Source organism: Hevea brasiliensis, chromosome 15, assembly GCF_030052815.1.
Source record: "Hevea brasiliensis isolate MT/VB/25A 57/8 chromosome 15, ASM3005281v1, whole genome shotgun sequence".
Classification (NCBI taxonomy): Eukaryota; Viridiplantae; Streptophyta; class Magnoliopsida; order Malpighiales; family Euphorbiaceae; genus Hevea; species Hevea brasiliensis.
The window spans coordinates 75708624-75719761 of record NC_079507.1 but is presented as its reverse complement, the minus strand read 5'-3'; positions in this window follow the sequence as shown (position 1 = coordinate 75719761).

The window sequence follows — 11138 nt, the reverse complement described above, 5'->3', positions numbered from 1 at the left end:
TGGGCTATCCCAGAAAGAGGTCGTGTTTATGGTCGTTCCTAACATTTTCAGAAGTTCCGGACACATTTCAAATAGCAAAATTTGTTGTAACACCCCAAAATTTTAAATTTTATGAGTATTTTTGGTATTTTAATTTTATTTAAATTTTAGGAATTTTTTTGAGATTTTTCGGATTTTAAAAATCGGGTTCGATTTTCCGAAAATATAAACTTTGATGATTTTTAAAAATTAATTTAAAGACCACGTGGCAAAACTAAAAATATATTTGGAGTCTATGTATTTTTCTGAGTTTTCTGGAATTTTTTCGGAATTTTTGGACCTCGTTTTCGGTCCCGAGGCAAAGTAAAAATTCAAAATTTTGTATTCTGAATCGAACCGACCGAATCGAACCGGACCGGATCGGACCGGTCGAATCAGACCGGCCTTTTCCTTCTTCCCTTTTCCTTCCCTGCGCGCATCGTCCCTCTCCCTTTTCTCTCTCTTTTCTCTCTCCTCCCCACCCCCCGCCGCCACCACCGCCAGCCTTCTAGCCGGCGCGCCTGACCTCCCAATGGCCGCCGCCTAAACGGCCGGCAAAACACGCGCGAATGCCCGACTAAATCCGGCCGATCCAGCCACCAATTGGACCGGGTCTTGTGTCTAAAATCATCTACTCGGCGAGAGGTTTCCATAGACACCAAGAACGCCGAAATCCATCGAGCGGTTTGTCCGATTTTTGCTCGGGAAGATTTTAGCCCATTTCGACTTTTGGGCTAGATTTTTTGAAAACCGTGAATCCCACGAGAAAACCGAGGCCACCAGCACGCTTCATTCGTCGAGAGCTTCGCAACGACATAAATTTTGAATTTTTCCGACATCGTTTTTCGGTGGGTCCCACGGAACTTCGTAGTGTTTTTCTGAGCATTTAATGAGCTTAGAAAATTCTGAAAAATTTATGTACTAACCCCCGTGTTATGGGCTTCGTGTAGGTATCCTCGATTCGCGGAAATTCGACAGTTGACCGGGTTTGCAAAATTCCGGCCAGACAGACCCGTTACCGGAAAAGTCTCCGAATTGGACCGAGGTTTTGGCTAGCCCCCCATTGTCAGACGTCCCGAGTGCGTCCCCGAAGTCGGAATCGGCAAAGGTAAACCCGAACCTTGTTTTTACGTAATTTTCTAGTGCTTAAATAGGATTAAAAATCCATAAGATATTCGTGGTAGCTTAGAAAATTACGATTCTTTTTGCAATAGCTTAGTAATATTGCTAAGGACCGCGGGGCAAAGTTTTAGAATTTTTAGAGCTGATTTGGGCAGTTTTTGCAAAAATGGTCAATTATAGGGACTAAATTGAAATTTTACTTATTGTGATGGATGATTGATTTGATGGGCCCAGGAGGGGCTGTGTGATATGATTGAACTGTGGATATATGGATTGTGAGTATAGAAGTGTGTTTTGAACCCTTTTGCAGGTTGGGTAGGTCCTAGGTATAGGGGAGACTCTGCCGGATTTTCGGCACGACTTAGGACGTAATTAGTCTTTTTCTTTGTTTGTATTGAGTCAGATTGTATTAAATAATTGTAATATAATTTTCAGGTGAGCCGGGACAGCCTTCTTCCTCCGCCCAGCCGCCTCAGTGACCATCGTCAAGTCTGTGAGTAGAATATTAATTTTAATTGTAATTTCGATATTATTATATGTTCAAGCATGCCCATGCATCACTTATATGCATATATTTATGTAGTTAAACTCTAGGCACGATTTATATTGCATTCATAACTGTTGATGTGCCATGGATGTTGTTGTGGTAATTTGGAGCAGTGTGCGTGCGTTGGCGTGCGTGTGATGTGGTGTGGACTATGGATAGGACGGGGTAGTCACGGCTTGAGTAATTCGCTGGGACCCGATCCTTCGAGGGGTAGTCACGGCTTGAGTAATCTGGGACCCTCGATTTGGTTATTAAGTGGAAGTCCGAGCTTGAGTAATTACCGGCACCAGTTGGATTTAAGAGAGTCGTATAGGGATCGGCTCCCATATATTATGATTGATACTACAGGGTGTGTGAGTGCTCCAAATTACCTTTTTGATGTTATGATGTGAAAATGTTGTTGATGTTGCATTTCACTCTACAGGGTGCATTAGTTTTAGATAGTTATAGGGATTATGGTTAAAATTGATATTTTACTCTCTGAGTCGAACGCTCACTCCTGTTCAAAAATTTTTACAGGCTACAGGAGGATATTTTTTTAGGTTAACCTGCTCTCTCCCTCGCAGGTCAATTATTACTGTTTGTATAAACTTGTTAAATCTTAGAATTTCCGCATGTGTTAGAAATGTTATTTGATTTGGGTCTGTAAATTAAATTATTATTTTGGGACCTGTAAACTTAATATGCTATGCATGTTTGATGGATTGGGTGAGGGAGCTGAGCTCCCATTTATTATTATGTTGATGAGTATGTGGAGGGTGAGCTGAGCTCCCCAATTGACTATATATTGTGTTTACAGGTCGGGTGAGTCGAAAACTCCCCGTTGGTAAGTCCATTTTATAGCCGGACTCTGTCCGTTTGTTTTCTTGAATTTGGGCCCAAATGGGCCTCAGAGTTGGGTTAACGAACAGTTAGGCTTACTACGGGCCTCGGGGGCTTTAGACTGGCCCAGGTCCTAGTTCCGGTCCGGCCCATAGGTTGGGTCGTGACAGATGTGGTATCAGAGCTTAGGCTCCAGATTCTTAGGGAATGTTGTCTAAAGTGTTGGGAAGAGTCTACTAGGAGTCACATGCGGAAATATAGGGTCCACATTCGTCTTGCATTGTCATCTTTGCTTCTAGTTTCTGCTCCATATGTTATGTATAAATATGAGTCTATAGAGCTGTGTAATGAGCAGTTTTGAATTTTTGTGGGCTAATGCTGCTGAATTTCAGGAAAATGCGTAGAAGCAGGAGAGCTGCCACTGCACCAGAACCAGATGTGCCTAACGAGGTGTCAGCACAGGATGAGGCGCCTGCCCCGAGGAGGCGGGGTAGGAGGCCTAGAGCTGCTCAAGTAGAAGAGCACCGCCCACGGTCGAAAGATCTTTCATGGCACAGGTCCCATGGACCCCATGGCGGCTACTCTAGTGATGCAGAGAACCATCGACATGATGGCGCAAGATATGGTCCACCCTCCACAGCAGCGATCCACCGCACCAAGAGGGGAACCTTACAAGCAGATCATAAATTTTAAGAAGTTGGTGCACGGTACTTATGATGTGTCGACGATGCATACCGATTTTTGGATTCTGCAGACGGCGAGAAAGTCTGATTGATGATAGAAGACTGATAGAGTGTATGCAGCATGTCATGGGGCCTATGCCTAGACAATGGATGAATGACTACGTGTTACCCCGGATGGAGGGTTTGACATGGGCTCAGTTTTTAGAACTTTTCATAAATCGGTTTGTGCCAGAAAGCTTCAGAGATCGAAGCAGTGGGCCTTTGAGGCCCTAAGGCGAATGGCAGTGCAGTAGATGAATATGCTCTGAATTTCGGAATTGAGCAGATATGCCCCTACAGCTACTGAAACTATGAAGGTGAAGAGGTTCCTAAAGGGGCTTGACAGGAGGTATGCGAACCTGGCCATGATGTCGGATCAGTCTTTTGATGTGGTGGTTGATCGAGCCAGACAGATTGAGATTAGCTATGCTGTGGATGATAGCGGAAGAGCAAAGAAAAACAGAGCAGAGGGTTCTTCAGGTGTTCCCCAAATGGGTACTCCGGATAGTGGTGGCAAGAGTAATAACAGAGGAAAGGGTAGGAGCAAGAGAAGTGGTTTTAGACACAGACCACGAGGAGTCTGCGGATCCAAAGTGGTCACGATTCGGTACAGCAGCCTGGTCTAGTTCAGGATCCTCCTTGGCACCTTGTGCACAGTGTGGAAGAGGACATTTAGGACCTTGTTTGATGGGATCAGGAGTATGCTTCAGGTGTGGCCAATCAGGTCACTTTGCTAGGGAATGCCCCATGTTCAGTGAGCCACAGATGGGGTCACAGGGTTCTGTTGCGAATGTTCCTCGACAATTGTATCCGGGTGCTTCCAACATGGCAGGCGATGGCCAACAGGCCGAGGACAAGGGGCGTGGATTTGGAGGCGGATCGGAGGTAGAAGTCGATGTCGTGGTTCTGCCACTCAGGGTAGGGGTCAAGCTCGAGTTTTCACCCTGACCCACCAGGATGCTCAAGCTTCAAATGCAGTTGTGGTAGGTATTCTTCTGGTCTGTTCTTATGAGGCTCGTGTTTTGATAGATCCGGGTGCTACGCACTCATTTGTCTCCCCTGTGTTTGCCATGAGGTTGGGTAGAAACCCTACAACCTTAGAATGTCCTTTGTCGGTAGCTACCCCACTTAGTGACAACTTAGATGTAGATATGGTTTTTCCGGGTAGCCCAGTAGTAGTGGATGGAAAGATCCTCCTAGCAGACTTGGTTCCTCTACCAGTAATGGACTTTGATGTAATTTTGGGGATGGATTGGTTGGCAACTCACTATGCCACTTTAGACTGCAGGAACAAAAATGTGTATTTCCACATACCTGGTGTGGAAGAGTTTAGCTTTGATGGTGACAGGAGCGTGGCTCCATATAATTTGGTGTCAGCAATTAGTGCTAGAAAAATGTTGAGGCGTGGATGCCAAGGGTATTTGGCATTGGTGAGAGATACATCTGTAGAAGGTGTCAGCATGGAAAATGTTCCTGTTGTCAGAGAATTTATGGATGTCTTCCCAGAGGAGCTTCCAGGTTTGCCACCAGGAAGGGAAATAGAGTTTTGCATTGATGTTGTGCCGGGTACAAACCCCATATCCATGCCACCTTACAGGATGGCACCAGCAGAATTGAAAGAGCTAAAGGAGCAACTACAGGAGCTTTTGGACAAGGGTTTTATATGTCCGAGCACTTCACCCTGGGGTGCTCCTGTTCTATTTGTGAGAAAGAACGATGGGTCATTGAGGTTGTGTATTGACTACGAGCGGTGAACAAGGTATTTGTGAAGAACAAGTATCCACTTCCTCGGATCGATGATTTGTTTGATCAGCTCCAAGGAGCTAGATTCTTTTCCAAGATAGACCTGCGATCAGGCTACCATTAGTTGAGAATCAGGAATGAGGATGTGTCCAAAACGGCTTTCAGGACAAGATATGGTCATTATGAGTTCTTGGTGATGTCTTTTGGACTCACTAATGCACCAGCAGCCTTCATGGACTTGATGAACAGGGTGTTCAAGCCATTTTTGGACCGTTTTGTCATTGTATTCATAGATGACATTCTGGTATACTCTCGGACCGAGGAAGAACACGTGTGGCACTTGAGGATGGTGTTGCAGACGTTGAGGGAGCACCAGCTATATGCCAAATTTTCAAAATGTGAATTTTGGCTAGAAACCATCTCATTCTTGGGACACGTGGTTTCTAGTGACGGCATTCAAGTGGATCCCAAGAAAATTGAAGCTGTAACTGATTGGCTTAGGCCTACAACAGTCACTGAGGTGCGAAGTTTTTTGGGTTTAGCTGACTACTATAGGCGTTTTGTACAAGATTTCTCCAGGATAGCGGCTCCCCTAACTAAGTTGACCAGGAAGAATGTTCCATTCATTTGGACAGATGATTGTGAGGTGAGTTTCCAGAAGCTTAAGGAGTGTCTAACCACTGCCCCTGTGTTGACACTACCTGTGAGTGGTGAAGGATACACTGTGTATTGTGACGCCTCCAGAGTTGGCCTAGGGTGTGTTTTGATGCAGAATGGAAAGGTAGTGGCTTATGCTTCAAGGCAGCTGAAGAGGCATGAGCAGAACTACCCCACCCATGATTTGGAAATGGCGGCTGTAATCTTTGCACTAAAGATCTGGAGACACTACCTATATGGTGAAGTGTGCGAGATATACACCGACCATAAGAGTTTGAAGTACATCTTCCAACAGAGGGACTTGAACTTGAGACAGAGGAGATGGATGGAGCTTCTGAAAGACTATGATTGCACCATCCAGTACCACCCTGGAAAGGCCAATGTTGTGGCAGATGCCTTGAGCAGAAAATCTTACGCGCTTGGCGCACATTTGAGAGAAGAGACCATTGATTCAGAGGTACATGAGTTGATGGATCAAGGTTTAATCCTAGATCTTCAGATGAGGGGTATTGTTGGCTCACTTTTCAGTGAGGCCAGACTTGAGGGACAGAGTTAGAGTTTCCCAGCACAGAGACCAACAATTGATGAAGATCATAGAAAGAGTACAGCAAGGTGAAGGTGGTGAGTTTGGATTTGCCAATGATGGTGCCCTAGTACAAGGTTCTAGGATATGTGTGCCTGATGTAGACAACTTCAGGAATGAAATCATGCGAGAGGCACACTACACACTGTACAGTGTCCACCCAGGTTCCACCAAGATGTACCATGATGTGAAAGATAGCTATTGGTGGAATGGCATGAAGAGAGACATAGCAGACTTTGTGTCCAAGTGCTTGACTTGTCAGAAGGTGAAGTTTAAACACCAGAGACCGTCAGGGAAGCTGCAAGAGCTCCCTATCCCAAAATGGAAGTGGGAAATGATCACTATGGATTTTGTAACTGGGTTGCCTCGTACCACGCGAGGATATGATTCGATATGGGTAATTGTAGACCGCTTGACCAAATCAGCTCACTTCTTACCTGTAAAGACTACATACTCGGGCACAAGATGCGGCTCTACATTCGAGAAATAGTCGATTGCATGGAGTTCCAGCTTCCATAATATCCGAGAGGGCGATTCACTTCTCAGTTTTGGAGAAAGTTGCAGGAGGCACTTGGCACACAGTTGAACTTCAGTACGGCTTTCCACCCTCAGATGGACAGACAGTCCGAAAGGACAATCCAAACACTGGAAGACATGCTTCGCATGAGTGTCTTGGATTTTGGAGGTCAATGGGATGAGCAGCTAGCTTTGGTGGAGTTTGCCTACAACAACAGTTATCACTCCAGCATAGGGATGGCACCCTATGAGGCATTATATGGAAGAAAGTGTAGGTCTCCTCTGTGTTGGACAGAAATGGGGGAAGCGAAGGTGCATGATGTAGACCTGGTGCAGTACACTTCAGAGATGGTTCCCTTAATCAGGGAACGACTGAAAACAGCTTTCAGTAGGCAGAAGAGTTATGCAGACCCCAGACGAAGGGATGTGGAGTTTGCAGTGGGCGACTATGTATTTCTGAAGGTTTCTCCAATGAAGGGAGTCATGAGATTTGGAAAGAAGGGCAAGTTGGCACCTCGGTATATTGGACCTTTTGAGGTTACGGATAGAGTTGGAGCGATTGCTCACGGTTGGAGCTACCACCCAACCTTTCTCACGTTCATCCCGTGTTTCACATCTCCATGCTCAGGAAATACATTCCCGATCCTTCTCATGTACTGCAGCCGGATGTGATAGAGCTAAAAGAGAACTTGACATTTGAGGAGCAACCTGTAGCCATAGTGGACTACCAAGTAAGACAGCTAAGATCCAAACAGATCCCTATGGTTAAGGTTTTGTGGAGGAGCCAGTCAGTGGAAGAGTGCACCTGGGAGTCAGAACGGGACATGCGTAGCAAGTACCCTTATCTGTTCAATGTATAATCATGTGCTTTATTCTGCCTTGTGTAAAATTCGAGGACGAATTTTCTGTAAGGGGGGAAGAATGTAACACCCCAAAATTTTAAATTTTATGAGCATTTTTGGTATTTTAATTTTATTTAAATTTTAGGAATTTTTTTGAGATTTTTCGGATTTTAAAAATCGGGTTCGATTTTCCGAAAATATAAACTTTGATGATTTTTAAAAATTAATTTAAAGACCACGTGGCAAAACTAAAAATATATTTGGAGTCTATGTATTTTTCTGAGTTTTCTGGAATTTTTTCGGAATTTTTGGACCTCGTTTTCGGTCCCAAGGCAGAGTAAAAATTCAAAATTTTGTATTCTGAATCGAATCGGCCGAATCGAACCGGACCGATTGGACCGATCGAATCGGACCGGCCTTTTCCTTCTTCCCTTTTTCTTCCCCGCGCGCGTCGTCTCTCTCCCTTTTCTCTCTCTTTTCTCTCTCCTCCCCACCCCACCACGGCCACCACCGCCTAGCTCCCAGCCGGGCGCGCCACCCTCCCACCGGCGTCGCCCAAACGGGAAAAACCCGCGAAAGCCCCCTCAAGGCTGCTTCGACTTCCCCGGCCAAATTCGGCCGATCCGGCCACCAATTGAATCGGGTCTTGTGTCTAAAATCATCTACTCGGCGAGAGGTTTCCATAGACACCAAGAACGCCGAAATCCATCGAGCGGTTTGTCCGATTTTTGCTCGGGAAGATTTTAGCCCATTTCGACTTTTGGGCTAGATTTTTCGAAAATCGTGAATCCCACGAGAAAACCGAGGCCACAAGCACGCTCCATTCGTCGAGAGCTTCGCAACGACATAAATTTCGAATTTTTCCGACATCGTTTTTCGGTGGGTCCCACGGAACTTCGCAGTGTTTTTCCGAGCATTTAATGAGCTTAGAAAATTCTGAAAAATTTATGTACTAACCCCCGTGTTATGGGCTTCGTGTAGGTATCCTCGATTCGAGGAAATTCGACAGTTGATCGGGTTTGCAAAATTCCGGCCAGACAGACCCGTTACCGGAAAAGTCTCCGAATTGGACCGAGGTTTTGGCTAGCCCCCCATTGTCAGACGTCCCGAGTGCGTTCCCGAAGTCGGAATCGGCAAAGGTAAACCCGAACCTTGTTTTTACGTAATTTTCTAGTGCTTAAATAGGATTAAAAATCCGTAAGATATTCGTGGTAGCTTAGAAAATTACGATTCTTTTTGCAATAGCTTAGTAATATTGCTAAGGACCGCGGGGCAAAGTTTTAGAATTTTTAGAGCTGATTTGGGCAGTTTTTGCAAAAATGGTCAATTATAGGGACTAAATTGAAATTTTACTTATTGTGATGGATGATTGATTTGATGGGCCCAGGAGGGGCTGTGTGATATGATTGAACTGTGGATATATGAGTTGCGAATATAGAAGTGTGATTTGAGCCCTTTGCGTTGGGTAGGTCCTAGGTATAGGGAGACTCACGGATTTTCGGCACGACTTAGGACGTAATTGGTCTTTTTCTTTGTTTGTATTGAGTCAGATTGTATTAAATAATTGTAATATAATTTTCAGGTGAGCCGGGACAGCCTTCTTCCTCCGCCCAGCCTCCTCAGTGACCATCGTCAAGTCTGTGAGTAGAATATTAATTTTAATTGTAATTTCGATATTATTATATGTTCAAGCATGCCCATGCATCACTTATATGCATATATTTATGTAGTTAAACTCTAGGCACGATTTATGTTGCATTCATAACTGTTGATGTGCCATGGATGTTGTTGTGGTAATTTGGAGCAGTGTGCGTTGGCGTGCGTGTGATGTGGTGTGGACTATGGATAGGACGGGTAGTCACGCTTGAGTAATTGGGACCCGATCCTTCGAGGGGTAGTCACGGCTTGAGTAATTGGGACCCTCGATTTGGTTATTAAGTGGAAGTCCGAGCTTGAGTAATTCGGCACCAGTTGGATTTAAGAGAGTCAGATAGGATCGGCCCCATATGTTATGATTGATACTACAGGTGTGTGAGTGCTCCAAATTACCTTTTTGATGTTATTATGTGAATATGTTGTTGATGTTGCATTTCACTCTACAGGGTGCATTAGTTGTAGATAGTTATAGGGATTATGGTTAAAATTGATATTTTACTCTCTGAGTCGAACGCTCACTCCTGTTCAAAAATTTTTACAAAGCACAGGAGGATATTTTTAGGTTAACTCGCTCTCTCCTCGCAGTCAATTATTACTGTTTGTATAAACTTGTTAAATCTTAGAATTTCCGCATGTGTTAGAAATGTTATTTGATTTGGGTCTGTAAACTAAATTATTATTTTGGGACCTGTAAACTTAATATGCTATGCATGTTTGATGGATTGGGTGAGGGAGCTGAGCTCCCATTTATTATTATGTTGATGAGTATGTGGAGGGTGAGCTGAGCTCCCCAATTGACTATATATTGTGTTTACAGGTCGGGTGAGTCGAAAACTCCCCGTTGGTAAGTCCATTTTATGGCCGGACTCTGTCCGTTTGTTTTCTTGAATTTGGGCCCAAATGGGCCTCAGAGTTGGGTTAACGAACAGTTAGGCTTACTACGGGCCTCGGGGGCTTTAGGCTGGCCCAGGTCCTAGTGCCGGTCCAGCCCATAGGTTGGGTCGTGACATTTGTAAAGGTAGCTCCTAACTCAAATTGTGTAGTTTTTACCTTGGCTAAGCTAGCTCATAAATCCATAAAATATTTCTGACTTAGTAAAATTAAGTGAAATAAATTTAATCAATACAAAGATGATATAAATGACCTCCAGGAATATTTTTATAATTTTTGAAGTGCTGAAAATAAATAATTAGAGTATAGAAGATTTAGTGACCTAAACTGGAGTTTGGAGGGTTAGACATAGATTAGAATTCTTGTAGGCCCCGAATGAGCGATATAATTATTGTTGTGGGCCTGAGACCCTGTGTGTTGCTGTTATTGCATTTTTTTATAGGGGAGTTAGGTTCAGTTATAGAGGAGGTTTTGTCAAAATTTCAGCAAAACCTTAGAAATTATTCTTGCTTCTTTAATTAAATTAATTGATTAATTCTGTCAGTAAATTGATAAAGGACAGTGTGTCTGCATAGGTGATCAATGCCAGCTAGCTTTTTTTCTCTCCAGTCGGACCATTTGTAATCGGGTCAACTAGTCAGTGAGTTGGATATTTATTATTTTTGTAATTTTAATATTAATTATATCTGACATGCTCATGCATTTTATAAATAATTAATTATGCACATAAATAGTTAATATATTAGGGGCATTTTTAGTTGCTACATAATTAATTATTGTTAATTGTTGTAATTGCTGCCATGAGGATAATTTGGAGCTATATGTGTGCGTTGGCATGAGTATGGTCTGGATATGGTTACGGGTAGGACGGGCAGTCGCGACTGGAGCTTGACTCTTTGGGACCCGATCTTTATATATGGATAAGTCGTGGTGAGTATGACTTTAAGTTTATCTCGCATTTGGATTATTAAATAAAAGTCCTGCTTGAGTTGACCTCTCTGACAGGTATTAAATTAAGA